The sequence below is a fragment of the Mustela erminea genome, chromosome 1 (assembly GCF_009829155.1).
Source record: "Mustela erminea isolate mMusErm1 chromosome 1, mMusErm1.Pri, whole genome shotgun sequence".
NCBI lineage: Eukaryota > Metazoa > Chordata > Mammalia > Carnivora > Mustelidae > Mustela > Mustela erminea.
Window position 1 is genome coordinate 198,962,687 of NC_045614.1, and position 12,468 is coordinate 198,975,154.

Genomic DNA, 12,468 nt, shown 5'->3' on the forward strand with positions numbered 1-12,468 from the left:
GACCACAAGCAATGGTAGGATTATCTACAATTAGAAAACTGGATTTGAATAATTAATAAGACTTTTATGTAAGTAGTGCACTGGATAATACCTGGGTTAAACAATGAATAATATAGTCTTTTATGCTAAATGTGGGAAATACTACAAGCACACACACACACATACACACAAACATACACAATTCCAAGTAAAATTTAACTATACTGTGAAACATTCAATTGTAAATGATAAATATGACATAAAAAACAACTTGAAATTTTTCGGTTTTGTTTCTTAAATCAGAATAACCAAACATCTTAGAGGAAGAATAGGGATGCTTTGTACGTAGAGACTTTGCATTGATCCTGGTAAGTAGAGAAGGATGTCATCTATCTTTAGAAGAAGATAGATCTCACTGAAGAATTTTTTCCCTTCCTCTTTCTTTCTTCCTCCCTTTCTCTCTCTCTATTTCTGAAGCAATTTTCTTATAATTAAGAATAAAAGATAAGAAGAATCGGGTACTTTCATACTTTAGGTATACATTAAGACATGCAAAGTACAAAGAATAACACAAAGGTTGAAATGAAATTTAAAAAGATTCATGCTCCCAGAACTTACAATTTTATGTGGAGACCAAGTACAGATTTGTGTGACTGGGAAGGTAAAGCAGAGAATCCTTTGAGGAACTACAGAAAATCACCCTCTACAGTAAAGGGTGGGGAAGTTTTGGTGAAAGTCAGCAAAAGCTGCATTAAACTAAAGCTGAAGTAATAATCCAGAATAACACATGGGTGTAAGTGTGTATGTGTGTGTGCATGTGTATGTGCATATGAACACACATCTGTGAGTATCGGATCAGGTTGGGATTTTCAGAATGTAAATTCAATCCAATCCAGTACTCAAAGTTCTGTGATGAGGACCCAACCATATTTATGTTTCAAAGCCTGACAATCTGACTGATATATGTGTTTTTAAAGATTTTTTTCTATTTATCTGAGAGAGAAAGAGAGAGAGCAAGCACGAGTGGGGGTAGGGACAGTGGGAGAGGGAGAAGCAGGCTCCCCACTGAGCAAGAAGCCTAATGTGGGTCTCAGTCATAGGACCCCAAGTTCATGACCTGAGCTGAAGACAGATGCTTAAAGATGAGCCATGGCAGGATATGACAGAGGAGTTCCACCAGCAGGGGTAAAGGAGCCATAAGGGAGAACATCTGAGGGTGTTTTAAGTAACAACAAAAGTCAGTATGATTTATGCATAATACGATAGAGGAATGTAAGCGAGTTTAGGAAGTTAGGCAAAATAACTATAACTACAAGTAAGGTGGTAATACTGAAAATGAACAAAAAGAAATCAGCATATAAAAAGAAGGCTGAATCAGTTAGAATAAACAATCCATTGCTATGGAGAAAGAAAGAGTCATTTCTTGTAATGAAGGTCTGTACATAAGCTAGGAACTGAATTATGGCTCCTCAAAATTCCTATGTTGAAGCCCTAACCTCCAGTGTGAAGATATTTGGAGATGGGGATTTGGGGAGGTAAGTAGGTATAGATGAGACCAGGAGGGTGGGTTCCTCAGAGGTAATCAGTGCCCCTTTATGAAAAGAACAATTTTTCTTTTTTCTCATCCACTCATAATGTGAGAAAAGAGAAAGAAGATGGCTACCTACATACCAGAAAGAGTCCACATCAGAACCTAAGCCTGCCTGGCATCCTGATCTCAGACCTGAAGCTCTGTAACTATAAGAAATAAATGGTTATGGAGTAATCCACTCAAGCTATAATATTTTATAATAGACTGAGTAGACTAAGATATACATTATTTCAGTTTTCTGTATTGAAAAAATGTACTTCTTTTGCCTGGATTTTTTTTTCTTTAAAGATTTTAGTTATTTACCTATTTGAGATAGTGACAGAGAGAGCACACGTGTGCACCAGAGTGGAGGAAGGGGCAGAGAGAGAGAGAAGCAAATTCCCTGCTTAGCAGGGAACCCAACATTTTGGGGCTCGATCTCAGGAATCCCAGGAATCATGAACAGAGCCAAAGGCAAATGCTTAACTGAGCTACCCTGGAATCCCTTTGACTTGATTTTGATAGATATTTTTCTTCTAACAAATTTTAGGTTGGCAGTATCTTTTTTCAATGTTTTAAAAATAATCCTTTCCTAGCTTACACTTTTTTTGACAAGTTTGTTACTCTTTACTCTTCTATAAATAATGTGTCATTATTCTCTGCCTTTAAGAGTTTAACATTTGGGCGCCTGGGTGGCTCAGTGGGTTAAAGCCACTGCCTTCGGCTCAGGTCATGATCTCAGGGTCCTGGGATCGAGTCCCGCATCGGGCTCTCTGCTCAGCAGGGAGCCTGCTTCCCCCCCCCACCCCTCTCTTTCTCTGCCTGCCTCTCCATCTACTTGTGATCTCTCTCTGTCAAATAAATAAATTTAAAAAAAAAAAATCTTTAAAAAAAAAGAGTTTAACATTTATTTTCTCTAATTTGATTGTGATGTCCCTTAGCAGCTTTCTTTAGGTATATTATGATTTGGGGTCATAGAGGTTTTAGACCTGTGAGTTAGCAATTTTTATCAAATTCTAAATATATTTTATACATATAGATGTATAAATTTTTCAGATTTTGCTAGCCTCTCTTGTCTAACTTCTCCTGGGACTCCAATCACTTATATTTTAGATTACTTGATAATGTCTCACAGGTAACTGGTTTTTCTTTTTTTTTTTTCTGTCTATAATTTTGGATTGTTTGTTACTATGCCTTCAAGTTCACTGATCTTTTTATCAGCAGCATCTAATCTTGGACATGCATCCAGTGACATATTCACTTCAGATATTATAGTTTTCATCACTCAATATTTACTTTGAGTTTTTATTTTTCTATTTCTTTCCCTATGTTCATGTTTACTCTATCATCTTGGACATAAGAAATATCATGTTCAGAGTAATTATTTCAAAGGATATTTCTGCTACTTCTGTGCTCTTTTTCATTTCTTAGTTTAGTCTAATAATTTCTTTTTTACATGAATGTGGTTCATAATTTCTTACTCTTTGCAGGCCTAATAAGTTTGAACTGGTTGCTGTGTTCTTTATGTTGTTGGGTGTTGGGGTCTTTATCTTATACATTTTTATATGATATGCAACTAAGTTATGTGGCATCAATTGGGTCATTTCAACTTCTTTCTTAAAATTAGCAAGCATTGTATTTTAGATCAGTTTTAGGTTCACAAATTTTTATTAGATACATCACAATGTAGATCAATTGATTTGCAACCTTTCTTCCTCATTCTTTTTTTTTTTATTAAGAGAGTAATAATCAGATTTACTGGCAACAATCAAAGGATAATTTATGCCTACAAAAAGTCAAGTTGATGCTAAAAATCTTTTTCTATCTTTTCCATACTCTTATATCACCAATAAAATTTATTTTAAAGGTAATATGGGGTTAAGACAAATACCATGGAACATTCAGAAGTTATTCACAGTGATTTATACTTAAGCAAATAGAAATCTATTTCTCAATTAGCAAAGTCTAGAGAAAAATATACTTGCAAAGCTTGTTTTTGTATTACCAGGAAATTTTAACAATATTCCCACTGCTACTCTCTCCCAATATTTATTTAGTCTTTTTGAAAGTGATCATGTATTGGGCCACCTGGGCAGCTCAGTCAGTTAAGTATTTGAATACTAAGTTCAGATTAGGTCTTGATCTCAGGGTTGTGAGTTCAAGCACTGGGCTCCAGGCTGGGTGTGTAGCTGACTAAAAAGAAAAAAATGATCATGTGTTGATTATTTAAAATAATAAATCAGTAAGAAATAAATATCTTAGAAGTGTCTTTAATTTCCTTCCCTTTCTTTTGACATTTGCATTTTATCAACTATTTAGGAAAAAAGTGCTCTGCAAAATAAAATTAGATAACTTTACATTAAGGAGAACAAAGATTCAGGAAAAATATCAAATATTTCTAATGTTATTACATCAGATGATTTAACTTAGACCTATGAATCTTATCTACATTTGACCATAATGGAATGAAAAATATTCCACATCACAACCACATGTTATGTATGCTTATATATGGGGATATAACCTGAAAGAAAATATGTAGGAAATAATATCCTTCCTTTATGCAATACACTATTTTCCATTTTATCCAATTACAGTTTTATATTTCATTATTTTTTATTTAAAATAGGGATTGTAATTCACTAAATTGCCTTCATGATCCAATAATAGGTCATGATCTGTGAACAGCCTTACTCTATGCAGTTCTCTGAAACTGAATATACCAATATAAAAAACTTTGGGAAACAATCATTAATAAATAGATGTAGTAATTAGTAAATATTATAAAGCACTTAATAAATTCTGGATACATTTAAGAATTCTTCATATTTAACACCTCAACTCCTGAGAAAGAAATTTTGGAGAGCCACAATTCAAACTTTGATTTTTAAATAGTACATTTCCAGATTTTCAGGAAATTCTGGAATTTGCTACCATCCAGAGCTTTTTATTGATGTTTTTCAATGATTTAAATATTTTCAATATAGGAAAGCATAAATTAATAAGGAGAGAGAAACAGATTTTATCAGTATGTTTGACATACAGTTTGAACAGCAAGTACAAACTATTATAGCTGATAACTAACAATTCTTCATGGAGCAATTGTATTTTATTTAGAACACAGGTAAACATAAAAATTATAGTTGTATAAAGTAGTAACTTGCATAAATGGTTTAAAGAAGGCATGGAAGATTGATTTCATGGGCATTTACCTGGAAACCAGATGTCATGTATCCATATCTGAAATGACTAAAATTACCGTCACATTGAATTATGTGAGCAGCATGTCATCAGATAAATGAGCATTATGAATAGATTAAAGGAAAGTCATGTTTCCAGAATAGGTACTTCAATTACATTCTTTGGTCATTCAACTACCTACTATTTTACCAAATAGAATGACATAGTCATTATTGTGGTTAGGAGTTTTTAAATAAAAGTAAACATATTCTGTATCTGTTTTCTTCACCTAGAATGTTCATCAGAGATCCTAGGATTGTCACTGAAAGAGAGTTATTGATTTATCCCACTGCCACATCTTCCCAGGCATTCTGGAGATTACCTCTCTCATCTCATTTCATTTCTTTATGTTATTTTTCCTACTATCAGCTCCCAAGAGTGTCCGGAACACCCTTCAGGTAATTTCTTTCAATTATAAGGTCCAGAAGATGGATGAGTGATGTAAAGATTTTGTAGATGATTTATCAAGAAAATAACTTCTAGAAGGTAATGAACATCATACATACCAAACATTTTAACTCCTATCTCTGCATATAACTAGAACTTATTTCTCTCTCTGACTCTAGCTTTCTGGCCTCCCATTCTTCCCACCCCACCTTTGGCCAGTATTTTTATGAGATGAAGCCAACACACTCTCCAGTAAAGGAATATAAAAATGATGTTCACATTCTATGTTGTTTTTGTTTTTTTTTTTTTTTTTTGAAGTTACAGATATCATTCAGCTTAATCTTAAAAATAGTCCTGTGGTTGAGGTGTGTTATCAACATTTTACAGAAGCTGTATGGGGAATCCTTTAATAAGTGCTCCAGTTTGTTTGCTGTTGTTATACATTTCGGATGTAATCTGTATTATATGTGCTGTTTAATAATTTTCTTCAGATTTAATAAAGTGAATACAGTAAAGCCCATAAAAACAAATAGTCCTATTCAAGGTTATAATTGAGAATAGTTACTTGGTAAGAGTAAAAACGTCCCTAAGGTGGGCTTTAGAATCAATGTCAACAGTGTGAATGAATCTGAACAGTTAAGTTGATTGTTCATTTGTCTCAAGAGATTTTCTAATTTCCCTTTTGATTTCTTCTTCGACCCACTGGTCATTAAAGAGCATGCTGTTTAATTTTTAATTTTAATGTGAATTTCCCAGTTTTTCTTCTGCTACTGATTTCTAGTTTCATTCCACTGTAGTTGGCAAAGATATTTAGTATGACTTTAATTTTCTTTTTTTTTTTTTTAAAGATTTTTTTTATTTATTTATTTATTTGACAGACACAGATTACAAGTAGGCAGAGAGGCAGTCAGAGAGAGAGGGAGAAACAGGCTCCCTGCTGAGCAGAGAGCCTGATGCGGGACTCGATCCCAGGACCCTGGGATCATGACCTGAGCCGAAGGCAGGGGCTTTAACCCACTGAGCCACCCAGGCGCCCCTGACTTTAATTTTCTTAAACTTGTGAAGAATCATTCTGTGAATTAACATGTGATTTATCATGGAGAATGTCCTGCATGTTCTTCAGAATAATATTCTACTTTTGGGTTGAATGTTCTGTATATGTCTATTAGGTCCATTGGATCTATAGTATTCAATCCACTGTGTTTTTGGTTTTCTGTTTGGAAATTTCTTTTTTTCTTTTCTTTTTTTTAAATTTACATTGCAGTTAGTTAATATACAGCATAATAGTAGTTTCATGTATACAATATAGTGATTCAACACTTTCATACATCACCTGGTGCTCATCACAACAAAGGTATTCCCTTATTCCTACCATATATTTAACCCGTCCTCTCACCCACCGCCCCTTTGGTAACCATCAGTTTGTTCTCAGTAGTTAAGAGTCTGTTCTTGGTTTGCCTGTCTCTCTTTTCATCCCCTTTGCTTGTTTTCTTTGTTTCTTAAATTCCACATATGAGTGAAATCATATAGTATTTGCCTTTCTCTTTCTGACTTATTTTGCTTGCCATAATACTCTCTAGCTCTATTCATGTCCTTGTAAATAACAAGATTTTGTTCCTTTTTATGGCTGAGTAATATTCTATTGTGTGTGTGTGTGTGTATATATATATATTTGTTTATATATACCATATTTTTTTATCCATTCATATATCAAAGGATACTTGAGATGCTTCCATAATTTAACTATTGTATATAATGCTGATTATATACAATATACACAATAATATATTATATACAATAATAATGTATAAATTACCTATTGTATATAATGTTGAGATATATATATATATATATATATATATATATTCATATTCAGAGGGATATATATATCTCCCTCTGAATTAGTGTTTTTGTATTGTTTGGGTAAATACCCCTTGCATGATTACTGGATCATAAAATGGTTCAACTTTTAACTTTTTGAGGAGCCTCCATACTGTTTTCCGGAGTGGCCACAGCAGTTTATATTCTTCCCAACAGTGTAAGAAGTTTCACCTTTCTCTACATCCCCACCAATACCTGCTGTTTCCTGTGTTTTTAATTTTAGCCATTATGACAGGTGTGAGGTAATATGTCATTGTAGTTTTGATTTGCATTTCTCCAATGATGAGTGCTGCTGAGCATCTTCTCATGTGTCAGTTGGCCATCTGGATGTCTTCTTTAGGGAAATATCTGTTCATATTTTCTTCTTATTTTTGTAAAGATTTTATTTATTTACTTGACAAAGAAAGAGACAGAGGGAGAGGGAACACAAGCAGAGGTAAGAGGAGAGGGAGAAGCAGGCTTCCCCCGCAAGCAGGGATCCCAAACTGGGACTCAATCCCAGAACCCTGGGATCATGACCTGAGCCACTAATGACTGAGCAACTGAGGCTCCCATGTTTTCTTCTCATTTTTAATTGGACTACTTGTTTTTGGGTCTTGAATTGTGTAAGTTCCTCATATAATTTGGATACTAACCGTTTACTGGATATGTCATTTGCAGTCATTGAGTGAATTGTCTTTTGTTTTGTTGATTATTTCCTTTGCTGTGCAGGAGTTTTTATTTTGATATAGTCCCAACAGTTTATTTTTGGTTTTATTTTCCTTGCTTCAGGAGACTTAAAAAGAAAAATGTTGTTATGGCTGATGTCAGAGATATAAATACCTGTGCCCTCTTCTAGGATTTTTATGGTTTCAAGACTTACATTTAGGTCTTTAATCAATTTTTAATTTATTTTCGTGTATATGTAAGAAAGTGGTCTAGCTTCATTCTTTTGCATGTAGGTGACTAGTTTTCCCATCGTCATTTGCTGAGGAAACTGTTTTTTCCCCAATGGATATTCTTTCCTGCTTTGTCAAAGGTTATCTTCCCATATAATTGTGGGTTTTTATTCTGGATTTTCTATTTTGTTCTATTGATCTATGTGTCTATTTTTGTGTTGGTACCTTACCATTTTGATTACTGAAGATTTGTAATATACATTGAAGTCCAGAATTGTGACACATTCAGCTTTGTTTATTTAAAATAGCTTTTGCAATTTGAAGTCTCTTGTGGTTCCATATAAATTTTAGGATTGTTTGTTCTAGTTCTGTGAAAAGTGCTGTTGGTATTTTGATAGGGATTGTATTAAATGCGTAGATTGCTTTGCGTAGTATAGACATTTTACCAATATTTGCTCTTCCAGCACATGAGCATAGAATGTCTTTCTATTTCTTTGTGTAATCTTGAATTTCTTTCATCAGTGTTTTGTAGTTTCAGGATACAGGTCTTTTCAACTGTTTGGTTAGGTTGTACTAAGAGGGACATTTGTTGTGACTAATGTCTTCACTAACAATGAATAATAACGAACATAACCTTACACTTCCAAGAGGGGGAAAAAAGGAAAAGAAAAAAATTAAGGTCGAAGTTAGCAAGCAGAAGGATACAATAAAGATTAAAGAGGAAATAAACAAAATGGAGACAAGAACAGTTGAATAAAATCAGTGAAACGAAGAGTTGTTTTTTAAAAGATAAACAAAAATGACAAACTCTAGAGACACGCACCACACACTACCAAGACTAAATCATAAAGTAACTAGTAGGGAGATTAAGTCAATAATCAAGTCCCCCTCCCACAATGAAAACAAGCCCAGGAGGAAATGTCTTTATTGGTGAATTTTAGCAAATATTTAAAGAATTAAGGCCAATATCTCTCAAACTCTGAAAAAATGAAGACACTTCCAAAGTCATTTTATGAAGCCAGCATTACCTAGCTACTAAAGCAAGACAAAGACACCACAAATAAAGAAAACTGCAGACCAATATTATGATAAACAGAGATGCAAAAATCCTCAATTCTTTACCAGAAAACTTAATTCCAAAGCACAGTTGATATGCCATGATCAGATGGGATTTATCCCGGTGATGCCAGGATGATTCATCATATACAAATTAACTGATGTGATACACCACATTAATAGAGGATAAGAGTCATAGGAACATCTTAATGGAAATTTAAAAATTCAGTTAAAATTCAAAAAATTTTATTATAAAAACACTCAAACTAGTTATAAAAAGTATGTACCTCAACAAAACAAAGATCAAAAGGCCACAAACTAATATCATACTTAATGGCAAAAATCTTAAAAAAATTTCTTCTAGGATCAGGAACAAGTCAAGGATACTCACACCCGTCACTTCTATTCACATAGTGCTAGAAGTACTAGCCATAACTATTAGGTAAAAGAAAATAAATAAAATGCATTCAAATTATAAAAGAAAAAGTGAAATTATTTCTTTTTGTAGGTATCACAATCTTACACATACAAAACCTAAAGAAGCTACCAAAAACAAAAAAAACAAAAGCAAACCTTCAGAACTAATCAACAAAATCAGTAAAGTTGCAGGATTTAAAATTAGCATACAAGAATCAGGGGCAATTCTATACACTAACAATGAACAATCTTAAAAGGAAATTAAGAAAGCAATACCGTTTATAATATCATCAAAAGAACAGAATGCTTGGGGGTACACTTAACCAAAGACATGAAATACATATGCTGAAAATCATAGTGGTGAAAATAATTATTGAAGAACTATCTGCGCTCCCATGTTCACTGCAATATTATTCATGATAGTCAAGACATAGAAACAACCTAAGTATCCACCAATGGATGAAGAGAGAAAGAGAATGTAGTGTATATACATTAAGGAAAATTATTCAGCCATAAAAAGGAAAGAAATCCTGCCATTTTTGACAACAGGTATGAACTTTGAGTGTAAAGTAAATGTTAAGTGAAAGAAGTCAGACAGGGAAAGACAAATATTGTATGATCTCACCTCTATGCTGAGGAACAGCTATTCAAGAGTATAAAGTTTCAGTTATGTGACATGATTAAGTTCTAGAGGTCTGACAACATACTGTGCCTATAGTTAATATGAAGTTGTGTGCATAAAATATTTAAGAGGGAAAATCTTACATTAAGTGTTCTTACCATACACATAAAATGTATAGCCAGACACTCAAATTCCTTCCCATTTCCCCCTATTTGCACAAAGGAAAAACAAGTGCTATTTATTTTAAAAAGAATGCATTAAATTATTAAAGTTCAAAAATATTATAGTTCAGTAGCACCATCTGGATGAAATACAAGACTCACTGTTCTTATTCAACCTGTTTTAAAGATACAGGCAATACAAGGTATCAGCAATAATTATTGAAACAAATGAATGATATTTGTGCCACGGAATTATTAGATCACTAAAAGGGATCATGGCTATATTGCAGTTAAAGGTCAATTACAGTACTGGGGTGGTTGCACTACATTTATGTCAAGCTGTAACTGGCAATCAGGAAGGTCATCCTTGATGAGGACTGGCACAGAGAGAGATTAGCAGTGACATTTTAGATGGGCTTGATTCTAACAGCTCCCATATAAGTTCAATGTTCCTAGAATTTGCAAAAATGAGCTAGGATAATAAGTGGAATTTGTAACTAGAAGTCCTAATAGCCATAATTCCATTGTATCCATCTTAGGTTTTTATCACAGCAAAGAACATATCCCAGATTTGATGGATGAAGACTCAATTAGCTTTATAAATATTGAGATAAATTTGTCCTTACACAGAATACTGGGAATATTTAACAGAAAGTAAGAAATAATAACTTTAAAAATGCTTGTGAAATATATCTACCTCCCAAATATAACCTTCATTAAAATATTAAGGGATGATATGACATATTACATAAATAAATGTGTTTGACACCCATACATGCACGTTATATCATGTATAATGATTAAAATTAATTTAATTCTAAATATTGAAATTCTAAGGACATGTATTTTTCCACCATTTATAATTCTTGAACCCATTAACATCTGGCAAAATCTACATACATTAGTGCTATAATATCTAGGACACTACAGAGGAAGCATTCCAAAATACTTAATGACTAAAGTATGGCTGAGTATTTATATGTTACAAAACTTGACAATTGGTTCTCATATGGCACCAACCTTGAGAACCAATGTTCTACGACAATACAGAAATCTCTTTGAGGAATCCAGAATAAAGAGATACCAATTTTTCTCTTAAGAATCACTCTTCTAGAGGCGCCTGGGTTGCTCAGTGGGTTAAAGCCTCTACCTACGACTCAGGTCATGATCCCAGGGTCCTGGGATCAAGCCCCGAATTGGGCTCTCTGCTTAGCAGGGAGCCTGCTTCTTCCTCTCTCTCTGCCTGCCTCTCTGCGTACTTGTGATCTCTGTCTGTCAAATAAATAAATAAAATCTTAAAAAAAAAAAAAAAAAAAGAATCACTCTTCTAGGGTGCCTGGGTGGCTCAGTGGATTAGGCCACTGCCTTCAGCTCAGGTCATGATCTCAGGGTCCCGAGATCGAGTCCCACATCAGGCTCGCTGCTCAGCGGGGAGCCAGCTTCCCTCTCTCTCTCTCTCTGCCTGCCTCTCTGCCTACTTGTGATCTCTTATTTGTCAAATAAATAAATAAAATCTTTAAAAAAAATCCCTCTTCTAATTATTTCTCCATTCAAAATAAGGTTGTGGGTTTAATATAGATGTTTGCCAAATTAGTGTGCACTTATCACCATTTTGTATAATAAATGTGTTATACAGGCTTACATCATATTTGGAGGGAGCAGAGTGATCAATGTAAAATGAGATTAGTCTGCAAATGATTTACTGAACTATACTAAAGCAAGTTCTCTTTTTTTTTTTTTTCATGGAGAAATAAATTATACATACATGCAAACTCTGCATACCTCACTTTACTCCTATGCATTTACCAGAACAAACTATTACTTTCTGCAGTTCAAATATAGCAAAATGAGTAGAGACCTAGAAAAACTCTTCATATTTTTTTGTTCTCTGTAAAAGAAGCAATTATCTTTTACATTAATTTGTATTATGCTCCAAAGCAATTTATTTTAACCAATAGAAATAAGCTTATAGTTTTTTTTATTAATGTCCATTTATTAAACTGGTGATCATGGATTATTATATTTTAATATTTTAACTATGAAATGTATATTTTAATCATGAGGAACTAATGCAACGTTTATCTCTTTATAGCACACAACATACCTAGATATACATTGAAACATACTGTTTTTGGTTCTAAAATTCACTTTACTAGCATTTATTGAGACACAAAAAAGTAAAAATGATAAGTTTTCACAGGTTGTAACCAGAAGTTTTACAGCTGCCTATATGGAGATGGATACTCAGAGGGTTGCTCCAGAAATAATCACTCTAAT